Below are 19936 nucleotides of genomic sequence, written 5' to 3' on the forward strand. Positions count from 1 at the left end.
AAGATAGTGCCAAGTCAGAAGTAATATTGGAGCAGTGTGTCCCCTGTATTTGTGAACTTGTTACTTTGTCATAGCAGGAAGTTAGTTCACTTTGTCTGTCAAATTATTTGCTATTCCCTTTCTGCATGCTGTGTTCTAGCTGCCTATGAATATACAAGCTATGCATGTCACAATTTTCTGAGACATTTTGGTGATTTTATCATACAATATGCAACTGAAAATCAGGATTCTCAAGGTACAATTTAATTTTATGTAAAAAAAGAAAAAAAAAGTAAAAAAAAGTACTTTTGAATTCTTTTGCATCAAAACATATTCCTAAATATCGCCATTAAAGAAGGTAACATCTTTAACAACAGCATCTGTTACAGCATCTGTAACAAGTCTTGAGTGAGTACAGAACTGCATATCTCATGCATAAATGGTGTATCTCATTGATCAGCACTAGTAGAAACATCTCTCTGTGTTGCTGATTTATGTCTCAATGTGTCATTCATTGAAATAAAGGCCCCCATAAAGTGTATGGATATCATGAGGTAGTGAATCAATTATGCTCGTTCAGATCACACTCAAAGCACTTATGTCATATTGTTGACTCTTCAACCACCTGCTCTTGTCAAGGAGGTCTGGCACACAGGCTTCGAAGCATTCTTGATTTGCTCCAGTCATGCCATGTTCTGGTTATAAAAAAAAAAAAATCTGTTGTCATCATTTTCATATAGATATCTTTTGAATAGCCAGCAGTATCTGTAGAAGAGCATAAATGGAATGGGAAGGGTGCAGCAGACACATGGTCTCTGTAGAGGAATATATGTTTTGTGCATCAGTCAGATGATATAGGCTACCTAAATATACATCTGTCAAATTAAAATCCAGTTAAAAGTGAAGTAGCACAACATCTCCGACCAGACTTTTTACTAAGATACATGATCTATTTTTCATCTGAAGTCAAGTCATGTGGAAGACTAGAAGGCACTCAGATGTCCGAATCCAACAGAATTACCCTTGAAAATAAAGACGTTGAATTGTTAGACTATGCAAAATGAAAAACAAAGACACCTTAAACCAAGACAACTAATCCTGGTCACTCTCCAAAACCCCATTAATCCTAACAATCACTGGATTAACTCTATGCCCAGGTATGGGCTTTCTCTGCTTTTAATAGGGGAAAAAAGAGAAAAAGTGAACTGTTCATAAGTCACATGAGAATAAAAATGAATTTGTAGATCACTTTTTCAATTAGCAAGACTTAATAAAGAATAACAAGAATTAATCAAGACAAATCCTGTTCACGCAGTGGGGCCCAGGAAAGCCAAAAAGTTTGACACCCATGATCAAGTTCCAGTCCTCTGCTATGGGCAGGATTGCCACTCACCAGGTCAGGTTGCCCAGGGCCCCACCTAACCCAGTCATGAACACTTCCAGGGATGGGGAATCCACAGCTTCTCTGGGCAGCATGTTCCACTTGTTCACCACCCTCGCACTGAAGAATTTTCTTCTAATATCTAATTTAAATCACCCCTCTTTCAGTTTAAAAAATTTTCCCCTTGCCCTTTAACTATCAGACCACATAATGTGTTGGTTTCCATCTTGTTTAAGAGCTACATTTAGTTGCTGGAAGGTCTCTGTAAGGTCTTCCTCTGAAGACCTTACAAAGCTTTCTCTTCCATAAGCTTAACAAGCCCAGCTCCCTCAGCCTCTCTTCATAGAGGTGGTGATGATCATCCTTTGGCCTCCTCTGGTCCTACTGTAAAACAACCCCACTTCTGATGTTATTTTATGCTCTGTCTGCAAGGAATTATTCATCAATGGCATTATCCTCTTCCTAATTTATCCAGAACTTCATCTGCCAGATTTCTTTCCCGCAAGAATGTCATTCATTCTGGATTAAAAGTAGTTTATGTAAAAATATAACATTTTTCTTCCTGAATTCACAGAAGCAGAAAAAGGTGAAAAATACAGAGTAAGAAAAAATATATTGGAGGCTGAAATCAAACCTGTCTACTTGTGCTATTGTTTTACTAGACGTATATGAATTTCTAAATTCAATAAACATGGAACAGAAGCAAGTAAAGCTCTCAAACCTTGAATCAAAACTGCTGAGGTATTTTAGGGATGTACAAAGTATACATGGCCTTGAGGACTGTTAATTCTTCTATTCCAGATCAGAAGGAGTTATCCTTTCAAGAAAAGAAATGACACAAAATAAAAAACCTTAGTACAACTACTAGTCCTGAGGATAACAGGCAAATGTCTTTCCACTTAGCCATGATTAATTAATATGACTATTATTCCAGCATCTGTCTAATAAAATTCAGCAACTAGCACCACTAGGAAGTTGTAACCAGGCAATTTATTGCCATTCCTTCGCTCTCTCTATTACTTCATTACAGATTTCCTGTAAAATGATGAGATACAGTGGTCTGCATGAACTTTCTGAAGATGCTATACCACTGAATGATAAATGGAAAAGAATTGACAGATAAAGGAAGGACATACCTACTTCTTACTAAGTACCTGCTACTGTTTCAGTGGAATAAGGCAACAGCTTTCTTTCCTTCCCACATCAAAACATATACTTGCAGGCAATTTCCTGGAATGACACTTTTAACTAATGGGAAGTTATATTATAGGACAGAGAGGGAAACTATAAATGATAACAAGGTTTAGATTCACTGGCTCAGGATACTCCATAACCTGTTGTTAATCTAGTCACTCTGAGGAAATGGTGGCAAGACGATAATTACTAAAGTGTTCCTCCAAAGGAGACACTATATGATATACTCTAAATATAAATAAAAGAATACTATCTTTTTAGTATTTTCATCATACATTGATACATCACTGCATTCTTATGCTCCATTCACTGTGATGAAGCCCAAGGTAGTATCTAAGTGGGCAACACTTAACAGTGCATGTGCTTAGAGGAATTTATCACAGCACAGATATCCTGCTATATTCCAAATACACCTAGCAAGAAAGAACGCAGTGGTGAGAATAATATCAGAACTGCAAAGAAATTTCCATGAGATTGATGCATTTGTTTCCATTGATTTCAGCAGGCAGTAAGACAGGCTCCAGGCAACATTACTGAACAGCAAAATTCCGTCATTACTGATGAACATTTCAACAGGTTCACCAACAGTAGAAAAGGAAGGACCATGTAAAAGAACACCACAAATCATTTCAGGTCTCAACATGTTCTGGACCCATACTTCATCAAACAACATGGAAGTACAGTGCTTATAATCTTCTTCCAGTGCTTCTTAATGTCAACAGAATGTCAACCAAATAACATGCATTTCAAGTGCAAATTTATTGAAGGCTTTTACCACAGTGAAAACATTGTAAATACCTTTCTTTTTAAATGAAAGAAAATATTAAATAGGCAGATTATTAATATAGGCTAGTATTTGTCAGAACGCACATTCCAAATATAGTGTAGAACTGCATGAAGCTCAAGTCTTGCATGTTTTTTAATGAATTTTTTTTTCCTAATGTAAAAAGAGCAATGCAATTGGGTCATACAAGTTTTAAATAGCAAATCAGAGTGCAGTGATAAAGGCTGATATACCTTCAGCTGTTAAAAGTTGTCCAGAGTGAAAGCATGGTATGGTGTGTCAGAAAACTGGGAAAGTTCTACTTCACAGGCATCTATCTACACAATGGAAGATTTTATTGCCTTCAGTGAATATGCGGGTTGTTAGCACAAATCTCTTTGCCTGCTGTTCTGTGGAGACACCTGCAAACAATGAGGTAAAAACAATACAAGGATCCTCAGGCTATGAGCACACACAGATGCTTAAGCTTTGTCTGCCTTCCAGTGGAATGCCCCAAGTCCTCTCCATTGTGAATCCCTCAGTCATTTTTCATTCCCTCTGGATCACTGTTCCTTACCCTTAACCAAATTTCTTAAGTAACTTTAGCCCACAACATGAATTGCCATTCTGGCAAGATCAAAATTATTCTCAATATTTCTGGTGCTTCTTATTTTTTTGTGCAAGTGAAAAAAAAAAAAAAAAAAAAAAAAGTGGTTAATTACTCCATTAACTCCTGTAAATTTTCTTCTTCCCATGGAGACAGATGAGGTGGTGGCAGATGGAATGAAAGTCAAATGTTTTTGAGGCTTGTGCAGCCAGCCCCTCTCTCAGAAATCCAGAGCAGCTAATCTTGAAAGGAAAATGAACACCATTCAAATCCAAATACCTGGTGTCACATGTGCAGTTTAAGCTATCTGCCATCAGTTCCAGTCTCAATAAACCAATCTAGAAAACAGCTTTCTTTCCCATCCTCATTTCTTCTCTTAGTCTTTTCAGACGGGTAGCTGTAATGAGTAGTGGACACATATAAATACATTTCTGAGCTCCAGTACGAAGCAGTAGATTAATTTCAGATTTGGGATTTTAGTTACTTGATCATTAACACCTAGTGCATTTTCTGCAAAGCTCTTATGTCTTTATTTTTTTTTACAAACATCACATATCTTATTGAAAATAACAGAGAGCATCTGTGCATAAGAGATTGTTTGCAATTAAAGCAATTACTTTTTACATATTTATGCCAGAAAAACAACCATTTGAATAATTAGATTCTTTTGTTGGCCAAAAAGCTCGGAATTATCCATCTCTCCAGTTGCTGGCCTTTGGTGAAGGTGAGTTGCTCTATTTTAAAACTTTTATGGGCTACAAGCTGACTCTTAGGACAAATGGCTCCCTTCTCAGATCAGAATCTGAGAATTATACTTGCTGTTGCCATGCCAACATGCTTTCTTTGCTCACACTTCGTTTTGCACTCTGAATGGCATGCCTAATAAAACAGCCAGGACTTTCCATTTTAGTCATCTCAAACGTACATCTGGACTCCATCCCAGATTCTAGGTTTCTTTAGGAAATATTCTAACTCCAGTTAAAAATACATCTCTCAACCATTTTAAGGTGGTTAGGCATAATTTCTCAGTAGGATGGAACTTGAACACAAAGCGCTTTGATAGAGAATCGCTATTCTGGTTTTGTGACATTATGGAATTTGTTAGATCGGTAGTGCAGAAAATGAAGTTGTTTTCCATCAGGCAAGTTTAGAAGGAAGAAATAAAAAATAAAAAAAATTAAAAAAAAAAGAAACCTGAATCAAGCAAATATTCAATAGACAAAGATGAGCCACAGAGAGAGCCTGATAATGTATGCCTTGTGGATACATTGCTTCCCTGCAAAATTGTCTGTCTTTGATGATAGTTTTAAAAGTTATCCAGCTAATCTTCATTGTGCTACCAAGATAACTTGCAGTACTGCCTTATTGCAGACACAACCTCGAGTCTTCCACTCTCAATCCTTGCTTGTGGCAGGGCTAAGCTGCAGGAACATTCTCCCTGCTGCCTGGGGCGATCCAGTAGGCAAGGGACAGACACAGTTCACCTTGTGCCTTGCAAAGCCTTGACCCAACCAAGGAAAACAAACAACAGGTTTTGAAGACACTGTAAACTTTGCCCTCACAGCTGGAGGCAGTGCGAAATTGGTAGCCAGCAATAAGGGATAGCCGAGAAGAAAACAAAGTGCTGAAGGGTAGACAGCCGCAGCACAAAGAGCTTATTCTGTGCCTATATTAAGAAGTCTGAGAGTCCCCTACCAGGGAAAAGAAACCAGTAAAGCATTCATTAAAATGAATATCAGCTTGGGCAATTATTATTTATGGCAAGTCTTTATAAGCCATTACTCTTCAGATACGTTCCAATAAGTCCCCATGTACTTCCCACCTTTCTCCAGTCTGCTAACAAACCAAACATCCTGCAGCAAGTGCCAGTGTCACCATGCCGCTCCATGGCAGCAGGACGTTTATTATACATGTGAAGGTAGGATTGATTTACAGTTTGAACATCTGCAGTTGAGACCAGACTACTTAATTTTAGATTATCCAAAGGAAGAAAGTTACACAAATCAAAAGTGAAGCTGCATGTGCTCTACACACTATCTATTCAACAGTGCCAGTGGTTTTAAGAAGGATGAAACAAAACTGGAAAGCACTGAATCTAAAATCTAAGACTGAATCTAAAACCCTTGTCACAAAATTCCTATGCATTTGATATTTAGATCTTCCTAAATTAAAAGGATTGGAAACAAAATGTAAGAGAGACAATTATCCACGTAAATCAATCTCTTTTACTCATAGTGATTGCTGCTTTCACAGAATTACTCCTACACTCAGGAATTCTTTTAGTTACAATAATAAAAACTAGGTGCCCTGAACATATCTTTAATGATGCAGAATGAACAAGCATTCAACAAAATGCGTAACCACTCTCATTGCTGGTTGGTTCAACAGCATCAAAGCTAGAAAGATTCTTTTTCAAAGCTTTTCTCAGTTCCTTATTTTCTGATATAATTGCTTGAAACCACTAATGTCAAGGAAATATTGGTATGATCAGATATATTTCCTTATGTTCAGTCACTTGCTATATTAGTACAGGCAATAAAAAAAAAGTTGTACCCAAACATGGGATGATGAAACATATTGAGAGCAAGAAGCTGGAATGCACCTTCTTTAGCTATATGCTCTGTGATAGCTCCTGAAGAACAATTTCTCTGGTGCTTCGGGCAATAGGTAGAAAATAAAGATGCTTTCAAGTGTGCCATCTTACTCAATACTTAGTCACAACTGTCAACTTGATAAAAGCTATTTTCCTTGAAACAACAAATGCTTTCAACATTGCAAAATGAAATTTTTCTGGATTTTCTTTCATAGCACTGAATATGAGCACAATGTCCTACGTACAAGTACAAAAGAGACTGCAATTACTTGGCAGTACGGCATCAGCTCGGAGAACAGAGAAAAGTTTATTTTCACTTAATTATAGAATTGCACCTGCTTTGTTGTTAGAGTTTGACTGGGGCAAGAGAATTGGGAAGGGTTTAGCTGCCTTTTTGTCACTTTCCTACATAAGGAAACACTCCGAAGATGTAAATCCATGGTTTTCTAGCAGCCTTTTTAGTAAATGTACTTTATAAGAGAGAGAATGTCATGTGTTTTTTCAAGTTCAAAATGTGTTAAGTTTTAGTGTGCGGTAGAGCCTATAAAATTACCAAATTTAAGAGATTGGAGAGAAAGTAATTCTCATTATTTGATTAGCAGCAGCGAATGGGACATTCTTCCTTCAAGAAACCTAAATTCTGGTGTTCCGTCTCCTCAATATGCAAAGGTGCTGTCAGTCAGCCAGGCATGGTTAGAATATAAGAATTACTCTTGACGTATGTTAATCGATCTCTATGTGTAAGAACTTAAGGATGTGTTAGGGATATGATGTACACTTCTGTTATATGGAAACCAGAGTCGATGTAACATAATACTGTAATGAACAAAATCAAGGAATTTCTATTTAGAGGGAGAGATACTTTAAGTTTCTATTTATAACTTGTTCAGTGGTTCAAACCGACTTTCCAGCCAATTTCTCATTTATTTATCACACAACTATCTTCTCATACCCTGGTAAGGAAAAGCAGCAAAAACAGAAGTCTTGCAAATGCCTACAGCCATAGTGACAAATTTATGAAAACTGTCCAGAAAAGGAAAACAGCAAATCCTTTGGCAACTCTCATCATTACAGTTCTAGTCTGCATTAAAGACAGCATATTTTTGGATATATGGAAGAGAGAAAGGTAGCAGCAGCTGAAATAGACAAAGCAGACCTCTGAGGAGATAATACTCATCACATGTCACTATGACCCACATCTTTGTCAACACCAGATAAATGGGTTTACAATTTTGCTATGTGGAATGTACACTGAGATGAAGAGATAAATGAGGATGACTTTATGACAGTTTCTAACATTTCTACTTTTCCAGACACAGAAAAGCAATGTGAATGCACCATTTCAATAATCCCACAGTATTAACAGATTCAATCATTTGTAAAGTATGAGTTGTGTAGCAGACAACCACCACTTCAGCCTGTCACATGACTCGCTGGCTACAGGCAGCTGCTTTCCCTGTGTGTTCTCAATAGATTTCCTCTACTACACCTCCTGAAGTTACTTGAAAGAATTTAATATTCTCACTTCCTCCTAGGTAAATCACTTCTGTGTTTTTCCTCCTGGAGTTTATTGTCTTTCTCTGCATTGTGTTTAGATTGAGGTCAATGGTCCCAGGTTCTGCTTCCTCCCCAGCGACCTCAGCCCCTCCCATCTCCTTTCCAGTCAGGAAAACCCGTGTGATGGACAGCAGCAATGTGAAGGGCAGAGATTTCCTCAGTGCCTTCCCGCAGAGCCTGAGTCAGCAGTGCTCCTCATGAGCCTCAGTACCCCAGCTCCCCAGTACCCTGGGGAATACAGCTTCATGTCTGCTGTCTCCTCCCAGAGAAATCCAGTAATTTCCAGTCCAATTCTTAACTCTAGCAGAAATGCACTTCTTCACAGAGTGTTAAGCACTATTCTGGCAAATCTGCTTCACATCTTAACCTGAGTTTCTGTCAAGGTATTGAAGTACTATACATAAATGTTCATAAGTCTAACCTTAACTGAATGTCAATCCAGACTGCAATCAAAATATAATTTTGCATTCATTTAATAAGTTTTTTTGCTTTAATGTTTTTGCTTGATCATCTTTCTAAACAAGTTTGGGTTGACCCACTTTTCAAAATAGTTCCTGTTATCAAAATATGTAATTCTTATACAGTTTTAAATTAGTACTCCTTCCTTACCATGCACATAAAATACTGCTCTAGAAGTAGGAAGATTTATTTTACAACTGTAAATCTAAGCTTTCAAAACTGAGCATTGATTCTAGTTTCTGATTATCCAGTATGAGCCAGTTTGCAGCTTCCAAAAAGTGAGCATTCAGTTCTCTGATATCCTATGGAGTTATTGCATCAGTAGTATATGAGCTTTGATCAATAGAACTTTCTGAGTACAAAATCCACCCTGGAGCTGTTGCTTGATGGACTTCATTCTGAAAATAATTTATTTCTGCATTTCCTGGAGCTGTTTTTAAAATATTTTCATCTGTTTATTGTGATTTCTTATTTTTTTTTCTATATTAAATCTTACTGCACATCCCAGACAAAAAAAAAAAAAAATGCCCCACAAGACACTCTTATTATCAGGCAGGAAGACATTAGTAGCTTCAGCTGTCCTCAGTAAAAATTAAAGAGAAATAATAGTGTAGTGGCAGAAGGTAATTTTTAGTCAGCCTGAAAACTCTATCCAGGATACTCAGGTCACAGCAATCTTCTGCCTCTTAGGATTCCTGAAGTTCAAGATATTTAACTGACCATTTGTGATAGAAAGGATAGTCTGAGATACAGCATATGTCTCTACTAATGAACACACAATTAAAGAACCTTTTGAGGCACCCCTGTGGAAAGCATGAGATATGAATATTTCTCAAACGTAAGAATAAGACTGATTGACAAGACAAGTGAAATGTGGACAACTGCTGCAAGAGGTAGACAATTCTCGTGCAGAGCTGATCAGTGGAGAATGTCTCTTTCCTTCTCCTCCTAGCACAACTTCTGCTGAGACAGACAAGAACATCCTAGCTTCAAAGCTCCACTTCTATTTACAGCCATGTAATTTATACTGGAGCAGACAACCAAATGGTAAACCATTACCTGAGGATACCTGCCTTCAACTTCCTCAGTTACGCTTACATCTTCAGTGGAGCCATCATATGGGAACATTATGCTACAGGTAACCTGCTCTAAGAGGGGGCCATACAGTCTCAGCCCACGTAGCAACTCCTGTGCCGTATAGAAGCAGCTACATCCCTGACAATGGGATCTCCAGCAGCCAGAGCCCTCAGACAGTACACACCTGCTGAATAAAATGCCAAACAGAGAACCACACCTGGAATCCTTCCTTTCTTTAAAGTGCAGAGCTTCTTAAACACAGCCAGTGCTAATATTACCATTCACCTTATCTACAGCCCAGAATACAGAAGGCTTCTGCAGGAAACAGGAAACAACCAGCTTTGGTAGTCCTTATCTGAGGTGAAAGATGTGGCTTTGATCATTTAAGTAGGAGCTCCAACACAGCTACAGCTATCATCGTAACCCAGGATTCTGAATACAAGTGGCTGAAGCTGCTGGCTTCTGTGCTCAACCCACTGCTGCTCCCACAGATAGACCTACCAAACCCAGTCCTTCAGGAAATGTCAACTCAGAAAATCATTTTGTGACTTCTATTGATGCTTTAGTGCCAGGACACTCAGTCTTAACAAAATAGTATCACTTCCGAATAAAGACAGTGCAACGTAAGGAAGTTATTGACAAAACTGTATGCCTCTCTGGGCTTTCAGAAACCATCAAGGTTAAAGTTGGCCATATGGGCTCCTAACCTAAATTGAAATGTTAGCATCTGAATTTCACTTTAGAAACTTGATCCCTTTGTTTTGACCAGGACAGACAAGTCTGACTATAGACAAGATCTGCACCTGTATGGGTAAATTAAACAAAACACCAAATGCCTTTCCTGTTCAAATGGTAGAGCATCACTGACACAGTTTTAGTATGTGACAGTTAGCTTTCAGGAGAGTACTAGGTTTCAGTTAATTATTCACCACAGCTCAGGAGATAGTATAAGCAAGAGACTGCTCCCAGAAGTCAGGGGTTTGTCTGGTTTGAGTTTAGGAGAGTTCAGCAGTGTGGGTATAGGTAATTTCAGTTGCAAATACTAGGAGAAAGCTTAATTCACTAACATGGCAGCATGTTAATGCCTCAGCATATTATCTTCCACCATTCTTCAAGACAGCAAAGGAAAGAGGAAAAAAATATAATATTACACAAAGGAAGCTGTTTGTCCTATATTAGGAACCTTCCATTTTTGGAGAAAAATACGTATATAAATTTGCTAATGACAAAACATAAAATCTTCTTATGTTATAGAATTACACTTGTGAAATGGAAACACAGCCTCACAGCTGATAAATAGCCAGGGAGAGTGCTCACCAGGATGATTATAAATATGCGTTCAGATAGCTCAGGGACTCTGAGGATTGAAATCATGAGATACTCCACATGGCAACGTGGTTATTTAAATATATCCTCTTCCACTGGGAGTTCAGCCATTATTCAAAGAGAGGAAGCATATTCATTCCTGAGTGCTCCAGACATGGGACAGTTATGAAAAGCTTTCTGCACAAATGAAGCAAACGTGGCATCCCACAGGGCGACCAAACAGCAGCTTCTGTCACAGTTTCAAAACCAACTGTACCTGAATGAATGGAGACTGGGAGGTAGCTGAGTTCACAGTGTGGCATTTACTCGTTTGTCGCTGTCTCTTGAGGGCTACTTCTGCAAGTTTAAAGCTTTATAGAATTCTTATAGATAAAGTTGATAGCATGAAAACAATTAGATTAACACATAAACAGTTGAGCTTATTAATGCTATTAAAATGAAAATTCAAGGAAACTGTAGCCATTTCTACAGCTGTTTTGGAAAGTTGCACTTTGGCAGAACATGCTTTGTCATTCTAAATGCCTGCACTTCCCATGCTGGTTTCCTGAGGAAGGGTTTGTGAATGGACTTGTTTATTTATTACAGCTTTTTTTTTTTTTTTTTTTTTTTTTTTTTTTTTTTTTTTTTTTTTTACCCCTCTTAACTGTAGCTGTGGATTCTCCAGCCTTGTAAAAGCAGTCATTAGTTGCCTTGTTTGGCCAGGAGAAATATAAAGAAACTGGTGCTTGTCCAGAGAGTTCCTGGAATTTTCTCCAAACTTTGTGTAAGACCTTAATAAAATCAAATTTAATTTAATTTAATGTATGATCCGTTACTAGACCATAGGTATTTATTTTTTTTTAACAGAAGGTAAAAGGAGTGAAACTGTGCTTATTGTTTCAAATGGCTGATCTGAATGTCAATTTATTACTCTGACATCAGAGATGGATGTTGGTGGTATGGCAATAAAGGCTGAATCTTCCCACCAATATTGTTACACTTTTTCATTGTACAACAGATGGCAGCAGAGGGGCAGTCTGACAGAATGGTGTCTGACATGGAAATATAGATGAAGCAAAGATGTGTCATTGAACTCCTACATGCAGAAAAAAAATGGTACCTGTCAATATTCACTGACACTTGCTGAACATTTATGGAGACCAAACAGTGAATGTGCACACAGTAAGGCGGTGTGTGATATGTTTCAGCAGTGGCATGAGCAATATGAAGGACAAGCCATGTTCTGGATGGCCACACACAGCTGTCACAGCAGCAAATAAAGAGCATCACAGTCAGTTCACCTGTGCAGATTGGTGGATTATGACCAGGGAACTGTGTATGGAGCTAACATACTGGCATCAATGCATTGGAAATGATGGTGGAAAACTGAAATATCACAAAATTTGCATCAGGTAAGTTCCACAAAAGCTCATGCGGGAACCAAAAGAACACTGTATGCAAGTTTGTCAGGACCTATTGAACCAATATGAGGCTGAAGGTGACAGTTTCCTGCATCACATCATTACTGGTGACGAGATGTGGTGTCACCACTATGAACCAGAGTCAAAACAGCAGTCTACAGGAAGTTTACATGTTGCCACTCAATCAAAGAAAGAAGTTCAAGATGCAGCCACCAGCAGGTAAAGTGATGTAGACTGTGTTATGGGATAGGAAAGGGATGATCCTTCTGGATTTCCTGGAATCCGGGCAAACCATCAACTTTGACCACTACATTGTGACATTGACTAAACTGAAAGATTGAACTTCCAGAGTCAGACCAGAGAATACGACAACCTTTCTCCTGCAACACTGTAACACCAGGCCCCATGCCAGTTTGAAGATTTTGGAGCACACTTCAAGTATTCGTTGGATCATCCAAACACATCTACCATACAGTCCAAATTTGATGCCTTCTGACTTCTACTGGTTTGAACCAATGCAAGACGGACTGCATGAGAAACATTTTCCTAATAACAACATCATCATAGCAGCTGTGAAATACTGGGTCACCTCTGCTGTTAGAGACTTTCACAAGCACAGCATGCTGGATCTTGCACAGCTAGTGGTAGTGACTATTTGCTCCGTCAAATAGTGTTATTGTGCTCTTTGTAGCTGTTGTGGCTTCCATAAAACTAAATAGAAGTCATTACTTTCAGAATGACCTAACTAAATCAAACCCATCTGAGGTTCAGATGGGACTTGCTAAGGTGGATCATCCCTCCATCTGCAGTAAGACTCCAAGGAGCAGATCTTGTCTTCTAAAAAGACAGCTGGAGGAAAACAACATCAGCTACATCTCATATACCCAAGGCTATTTTTAAGGCAAGTGTCATGGCTCTGCCAGCCTAAGGCTGCTATAAACTCCCACAAAAACAATGGACAGTCTCAGCACATATGACCTCCTGCCCCACAGGGGTTAACCTTTTTTCCCACCCCTCCCCCCCATCTGGAAAACAGAACACAACCTATTTTTGCATGTTTTTAAAACAAATGCTCCTATACAAATGCCATTACCTTTGAGAAAGACATACAGAGCAAACACCTAATGGATTTTAGTCATGCTATTTAATACACTGTTAGAAGAAGAGCAGATGTTACAGCAAAAAGCTGTATGTTATGAAGCCAGTACAGTATAAGACATAGTAAAGCACTACCTCTTCAGTAGACATTTTTGCACTTGGCACTGAACACATGACGCTTAACAAAATACTCCCTTTCATAGAATAAAAGTCCTCTTTATAGAAATTATGTCCTTGACAACAGCATTCATCATTTTCTGAACCAAAGCCTGCAATCCTGTTGTGATTTTCAGCCACATCCACCGCATTGACATCTGGTCATCCATTGGTCACCCCTTCAGAGTGCTGCATGCAGCACAGCCATCTGAACACTATCGTTCTGATTCCTGACTTATGATTATGGAGTTCTCCTGTGTTATTACATTTTTATGAGCAAGAGCAAGCCAAAGTACTATTTATAGTTTCAGCTGGCTGGGAGGACTAAACCAATTTTGTCATTATTGATGTTACAGCCCTTCCTTTTGCTTTTGGATATCACTAGCTATGAAAAAGTTGTGAAGAAGCTTTATTTGTTAGAGAAATAACTTCTATTTGTCCACCTTCTCAAGAAATCAGAATAAGCTGACGTCAGTCTAATACTGGTTGCTCTGGTATATTAGCATACTGCCTGATACAAGGTTCAGTTTAAGGTTCTGTTCTTCAGCACAGATCAAGGTCTGGGCCTTGTACAATTCTTGTACTACCTTGCTTGACAGCTTACCATGACCTAGCATGACAGCTGTGGTCATCGGTAATCACTGCCAAAAGGGAGGATCATAGGAGTGGGTGGAAAGGAAATCAGACATTCCTGGCAGCTGGCCCACAGCTCTGAAGCTTCCTTTCACCAAACATCAGACTGAAAACAGATCACTGCTTGCTGAACAGAAAAGTATGGTCTTCCACTTTTCAATCACTTTTCTTTAGTGCAACATACAAATGTCTTCCTTTTCCTGACAAAAAATAGAGAAAAGGCAAAGGGAAAAACATGTCTTCATTCAGCAGAGTGAAAACAAAGGGACAGAGAATGCTCTTGCTCTCTGGCTTGTTACTATCATTTTTGTTAGCAAGAGTAGATTAGACAGGGAATGATGGCCCTTGGAAAACAAAACAGAGAAGTGTTTACCATATAAACAGAGATATAAAGAGTTGCATAACACAGAAAAGTTTTAGCCTTTTTTTTTTTTAATGACTATATTACACAGAAAATATATTACACTAGACTTTAATATTAGCTTTAACTATTAAAGTTTCATAAATTCAGTGACTACCTACAACTCAATTCCTCTTGAGTGCTTGATTGTCTCTACCTCTAAGGACAATTAACCATTTTGTTTTCTCGTAAATAAATCATGTTAACCCAACTAAGTTCTACAGTATTTAGTTCCATAAACTCTTCTCCGAGAAATGCAAAACAGGTTCTGCTTGCTTGGCTAAATTGCATCTTTTCTAGGGCAGATGGAAGAGAAAGTAAAAAAGAGGAACAACTACCAACAGGGATTATGAAATAATATGGTGTACAAACCCATTGATTTGAAAGCAAATAAGTAAGATTTAGTGGCTAAGTCCACTGTGGTAGAACTCCAAAGTTCAAGAATTTCCCTGGTTTTCTGGCCTGCCTATAATTTCAAAACAGTCTTGTGAAATCCTCCAGCTATTTGCTCCAGCTGAGTCTGCTTAATTAGAATTCCTGAGCACTTACACATATTTCCTTAACAGCTATTGATACAAATAGTTCACTTCAGGAGACAACAGAATATATAACAAAGAGTCTTTTTAACAAAATAGTAGTTATTATAAAACTGAAAGACAAAAGCAATAATAAGAGCTCTCCAACAGGCATTTGTCAAACCAGGTGCAATCAAGAACATCCCAAAGTTTCTGAGGTTATATTCTTAGGCAGTTTAAAACCCTTTCTCTAACCCCACTATCACTACTCTTTCAAGTGAACAAACATGCAAAGACATCTTAAGCACTGTGGCAGTGTTGACTTGGAGCATTGTAAATTTCTACCAAAAGGCTGCGGGAAGCACGGTAAAATGATAAAAGCTTTCACTTATTAATCTGTGATGAAAACCAGGCTTCTGTTGATGGAGAGAATGGGGGAAGTGTAAAGATAAGTTTGCCTGTTTAACGCTTGACTCAGATTTTATTTTTTTTTTAAGCAAGCAGCTGAGTGCATTGCTTCTGGCTGTGTCTTTCTGTAGGTTGTGGGTTGCCAGTGTTCACAAAGCACAAGTTATGTAATGCTCTCCTATCAGGAGACTGAGTTTAAAAACATTTCATGAAGTCTCATGCTGTTCTTGCTGGAATAATTTTCCTGATAATGAAAAGTATATATCACCCTGATTCCACTCCCTCAGCCTCTCCAACAACAGCATTTTCTGCTTTCCCTCAAACTTCTCTCCCCTCTCTCTCCACCGCAATGATCTTTGCTCATTTCTTAAGGACACCATTCACTTCCCTAAACCCCTTCACTGGCTGTTACCAGAGAAAAAGAAAAATAAGGGAGGACGTGCAGGTTTTTCCTTCCCTGTGCTTCCAAAACAGGCTGTTTTTCCTTGTGTATCATTAAAAAAATTCTCATGTTTTTTGTGATCAAAATAAATGCTAGATTCACAATTAAAGGTATATTCATCACATTGCCATTGTATTGACAGAGTACCTTTTCTGACCAAATTTTCAGAGCAAAGACTTAGACTTCACAGCAACCTGACTCCCAGAAACATATTCACCTCAGATGGAAACATTTGAGATACTTTTCAGGAAAATTCTGCAACTTCTCACAGAAATAATTACTGGATGACTTATGGAGTACAGAATTTCATTTCCAGTCACTCTGATATCATTAAAATCAATCAGGCACAGATGAGAGCATGTAATTATTTAAGGTATCTTAATTAGAGAACATAAAGTGGAAAACAGGTAGGACAACTCTCTCTTTCAATGTGTATTCAATGTTTTTATGCCAGTATGCGAACATAAAAAAATATTATTTTATATATTTCAGCACATAAATAACAGCAGTTTTCTTCCATGGTAAAATTTAAATAGGCGAAATTGAAAATTTTCTAAAAATCACATTGCACTATGACTCAGAATTAGTATAAACTGTGTGTAATACTTTTCTCATCAAAATTCAGGTTTAAACTTTGGCTAATATTAAGCTATACTTTCCTCACCAGTCTGTCTCCAGCTTAGTTGTGACTACAGTTAACAAGCAGTTCGTTCTTTAAAGAAGAGTGAAATGTGATTCATATCATTGTGCCTAAGCAAACATGAAACTTAGGCCAAAGTATCTTTGGGTGATCTGATCCATGACAGCCAGTAAAAAGGATTCCCATTTCTTTCAACAGATTTCCATGCAGATGTTTGGAGCAAGGATATCTGGGAAAGATGTGTTTAAAGTAATGATTTACAAGGTACTGGAAAAGAGTACTGATAGAAACCTTCAAAGCACAATTAGATAGATTTACAGATAAAATATCTGTATGTAAATCTCTGCAGATTTCATCATGTATGTTGAAATAAAGGAGATGAAAGGGGAAGAATATGAAAGTTACTTCTAGAACAACAGACAGTTTTGTTATTCCTTCACACAGGTGATTTTTAAAGAGCTTTACTGTTTTAAAATCATTTTTATTCAAGTACACTACCTTAAATTTCAGGGGTTTTATTTGTCCTTACTGTTTAGTTTCCTTTAAAGTTAAAAGCGAGTCCTACAAATAAGGGAATGGAAAGTTGTCAGACCCTGTTTATCTCAAATTCAGTCTTCAACTCTCATTAGACCTAGCTCACAAGAACTCTTGTTCCATTATTTTGTGGTCTGAAAAGCCTCAAGCCATATACACGGAGGAAAAACACCTTCTATTTCAATGAAGGGAATACATAAAATTACTATTGAACATGGGAGGATAGACCTTAGTTAAGGTTCTTTTCATTTAACTTGAACAACTCCAAATGTGAGTTATTCTTGCAATGAAACTAACTGATGAATGTATGCCTGTCTGAAGAACAGAAAGATTGATTATCTTTCCAGCTAAAGTGAGAATCATTGTCAGAACTCAAGTGCTCCAGGTTCAAGTTCCTAGCTTGAACAAGAAATACCTAAGAAATGAAGAAAACCACAACAACCAAAAGCGCCTACAGTCACTCGGACCTCAAATCATACAAGCAATTAAAAATTTCCAATCCTATTTCTGTGAGTTATGGGTGAAATCCAGACAACACTGCTTAAATGACCTAGGGACACAAGGCTAAACAAGATCTGCTTCAATTTCTGTAACTATGAAATAAGGCTAACCATACAAATCTCTTTTTAAAATGCCTAGAATTTTTCAGATCAGAACAGTTACGAAGATGTACTTCTTCTGGATTTCTGCCTACAAAAATCAAACATAGTTCATAGATTCAAACATGGTTCATAAACTATGTCATCCCAATCTGGTGCTCTGAGAAAAATGAATAAAAAACAAGGCAAGTGTCAGCTTGCTGCTTCATGCAAAAGCACTGTGAATGAAACAAGTAGAAGCAGCAGCTGGATAAGCAAAGAATAGAAATTCTAATTTGTGTGGCTTACAGTCAATGAACATCACAACATAAGCAAAATAAAATATTTATTGCTACAAGGGTTTGTATAATTGGATTTCTTTTTTCCCTCTAGCATATTAAACTTCAAAATATTAATGAGTTATTTATGTTGCACATGCTTTGCTAAATAATGCCAATTGTGTATGAATCTACACAAAAGAGCAATTTGCTGAAGATTTTTTTGGCTTTGCAAGACAGAAAAACATACAAACAGTGCTAATTCATGTACTGGAAAGCACTAGCATATTCTTCAAGCACTAAGCGCTAATTCTGGAATATATTTTGAACAAATTCTTGATTAACTGAAAGAATTCCAATACAATGTTAGGTGAGACTTGAAAAATTGCCTGGTACCCTTGAATTACCCTGAATTTAAATAGGTACATAGTAACATATCTTGGCCTAGTGATATTGACACTACTACCAAACACAAGTCACTTCATTGTGAAACTGGAGTGAGAAGAAAAAAATGAAATACTGTCAGAGAAAACAGAAATTAACAAACCTAGATGCTGACATCAGTAAGAAAGCTAGTTATGACTCCATAATCCAGTTTGATCTGATGATAGATGGACCGCATGGGCAACATTTTCCTAGCAACGATGCCATCATAGCAGCTGTGAAACAGCTCTCCACTGGGGTAGATATTTACTAGCACGCCATGCAGGCTCTTGTTTATTGATGGCAAAACTCCATATCTAATGGTGGTGACTGTGTTGAAAAAGAGTGTTTTGTAGCTGAGAATGTGCTGTATCAAATAACATCATTGTGCTCTTCATAGCTATTGTGATTTCCATGGAAATAAATAGAAGGCACTACTTTCAGAGCAACTTAGTACACAAAGAATTTAAGAAACCTTCGTGTCTGGTGATAAGCACAATAGTGAAAATAGCTTTTTTTCACGAGTTTGTTTCAACCAGTATTTCAGACACTAGCATGTTAAGGCTTACTGTAAGAATTTTCATCACAACAGAGCATATGCTAAGTCTCATTCCTGATAAAGTTTCAGTCCTACTTTCTGAAACAGAAGAATTTCACTATAATATCTTCTTCTGAACTGAAGCCTTTGCAAACTGAGAAAGTAGCAATAGAGAATTATCACAAATTCAGTGACTCACATCACATCAATTTCATGTAGCTATTCAATAAATTATAATGTACTGTAGTATTTGCATGCATGTTAATTTAAGAAGTCTCCTTTTTCATTCAAGACTATACTGAAGTCCTTCTGCATTTCTCAGAAATATGTGCCAAAAATAATTTCATTGGTATCTATCAGTTCCCCCCTCTTTGACTATTGTTCCATTTAAGAGTTTGAGAAGGAATAGTGGAATCTAAATTTCTTTGAATGATATGGCTGTCTTTGCAGGAAAGACATACTTTATTTACTTTTACCCATGTAAAAGTTGGTTAGCTCCCCCAAAACCTCGTCAAGGATTTATCCACATTATTTGAGAGACTATTCAAGAGAGAAAATTAGGGACTATCAGAGAGCAATCATCTCATCCCAAGGTCTCTCATATATATCAGATGAATCACTCTGGACACAGGCTGTTTTCTATTAATGGTTTTTAAAAAGAAGTAAATGACTCGTGCATCTAAAGACAAATTTAGACCATTAAGAGATGGTGAAACACATTTTACCTTTACTGTCAGGCATCCTCTTTGGATCCGGCTACCTTATACTACGCCATGGACTTTCCTAGGCTATGGTAAGAAAACCCACGCTAAGTCCCCACCCATTAGTAAGAAACAACTTATTGATGCCTGTGCCTTCTATTAAGAATATTAAATATAGCAGTCCTTACGGCATGGTGATTCATGAAATTATATTGTTTATAGCATCACAAAGGAAAATATGTAGTTTCCAAAATAA

The 19936-nt window shown here is 37.6% G+C and overlaps 1 long non-coding RNA gene across 2 annotated transcripts in view; it reads right to left on the minus strand.

The window, feature by feature from the left end:
- LOC104909589 (uncharacterized) overlaps positions 1-19936 on the minus strand; it is a 299514-nt gene that overhangs the window by 42847 nt on the left and 236731 nt on the right. The window contains exon 5 of one of the 2 annotated variants that reach the window (XR_014881982.1): positions 3391-3739. This is a non-coding gene — a long non-coding RNA (uncharacterized LOC104909589). Of the gene's footprint in view, positions 3740-19936 lie in introns of those variants that run through there. The other variant, XR_014881991.1, reaches the window with a different exon arrangement.

Source organism: Meleagris gallopavo, chromosome 2, assembly GCF_905368555.1.
Source record: "Meleagris gallopavo chromosome 2, MGAL_WU_HG_1.1, whole genome shotgun sequence".
Taxonomy (NCBI): Eukaryota; Metazoa; Chordata; class Aves; order Galliformes; family Phasianidae; genus Meleagris; species Meleagris gallopavo.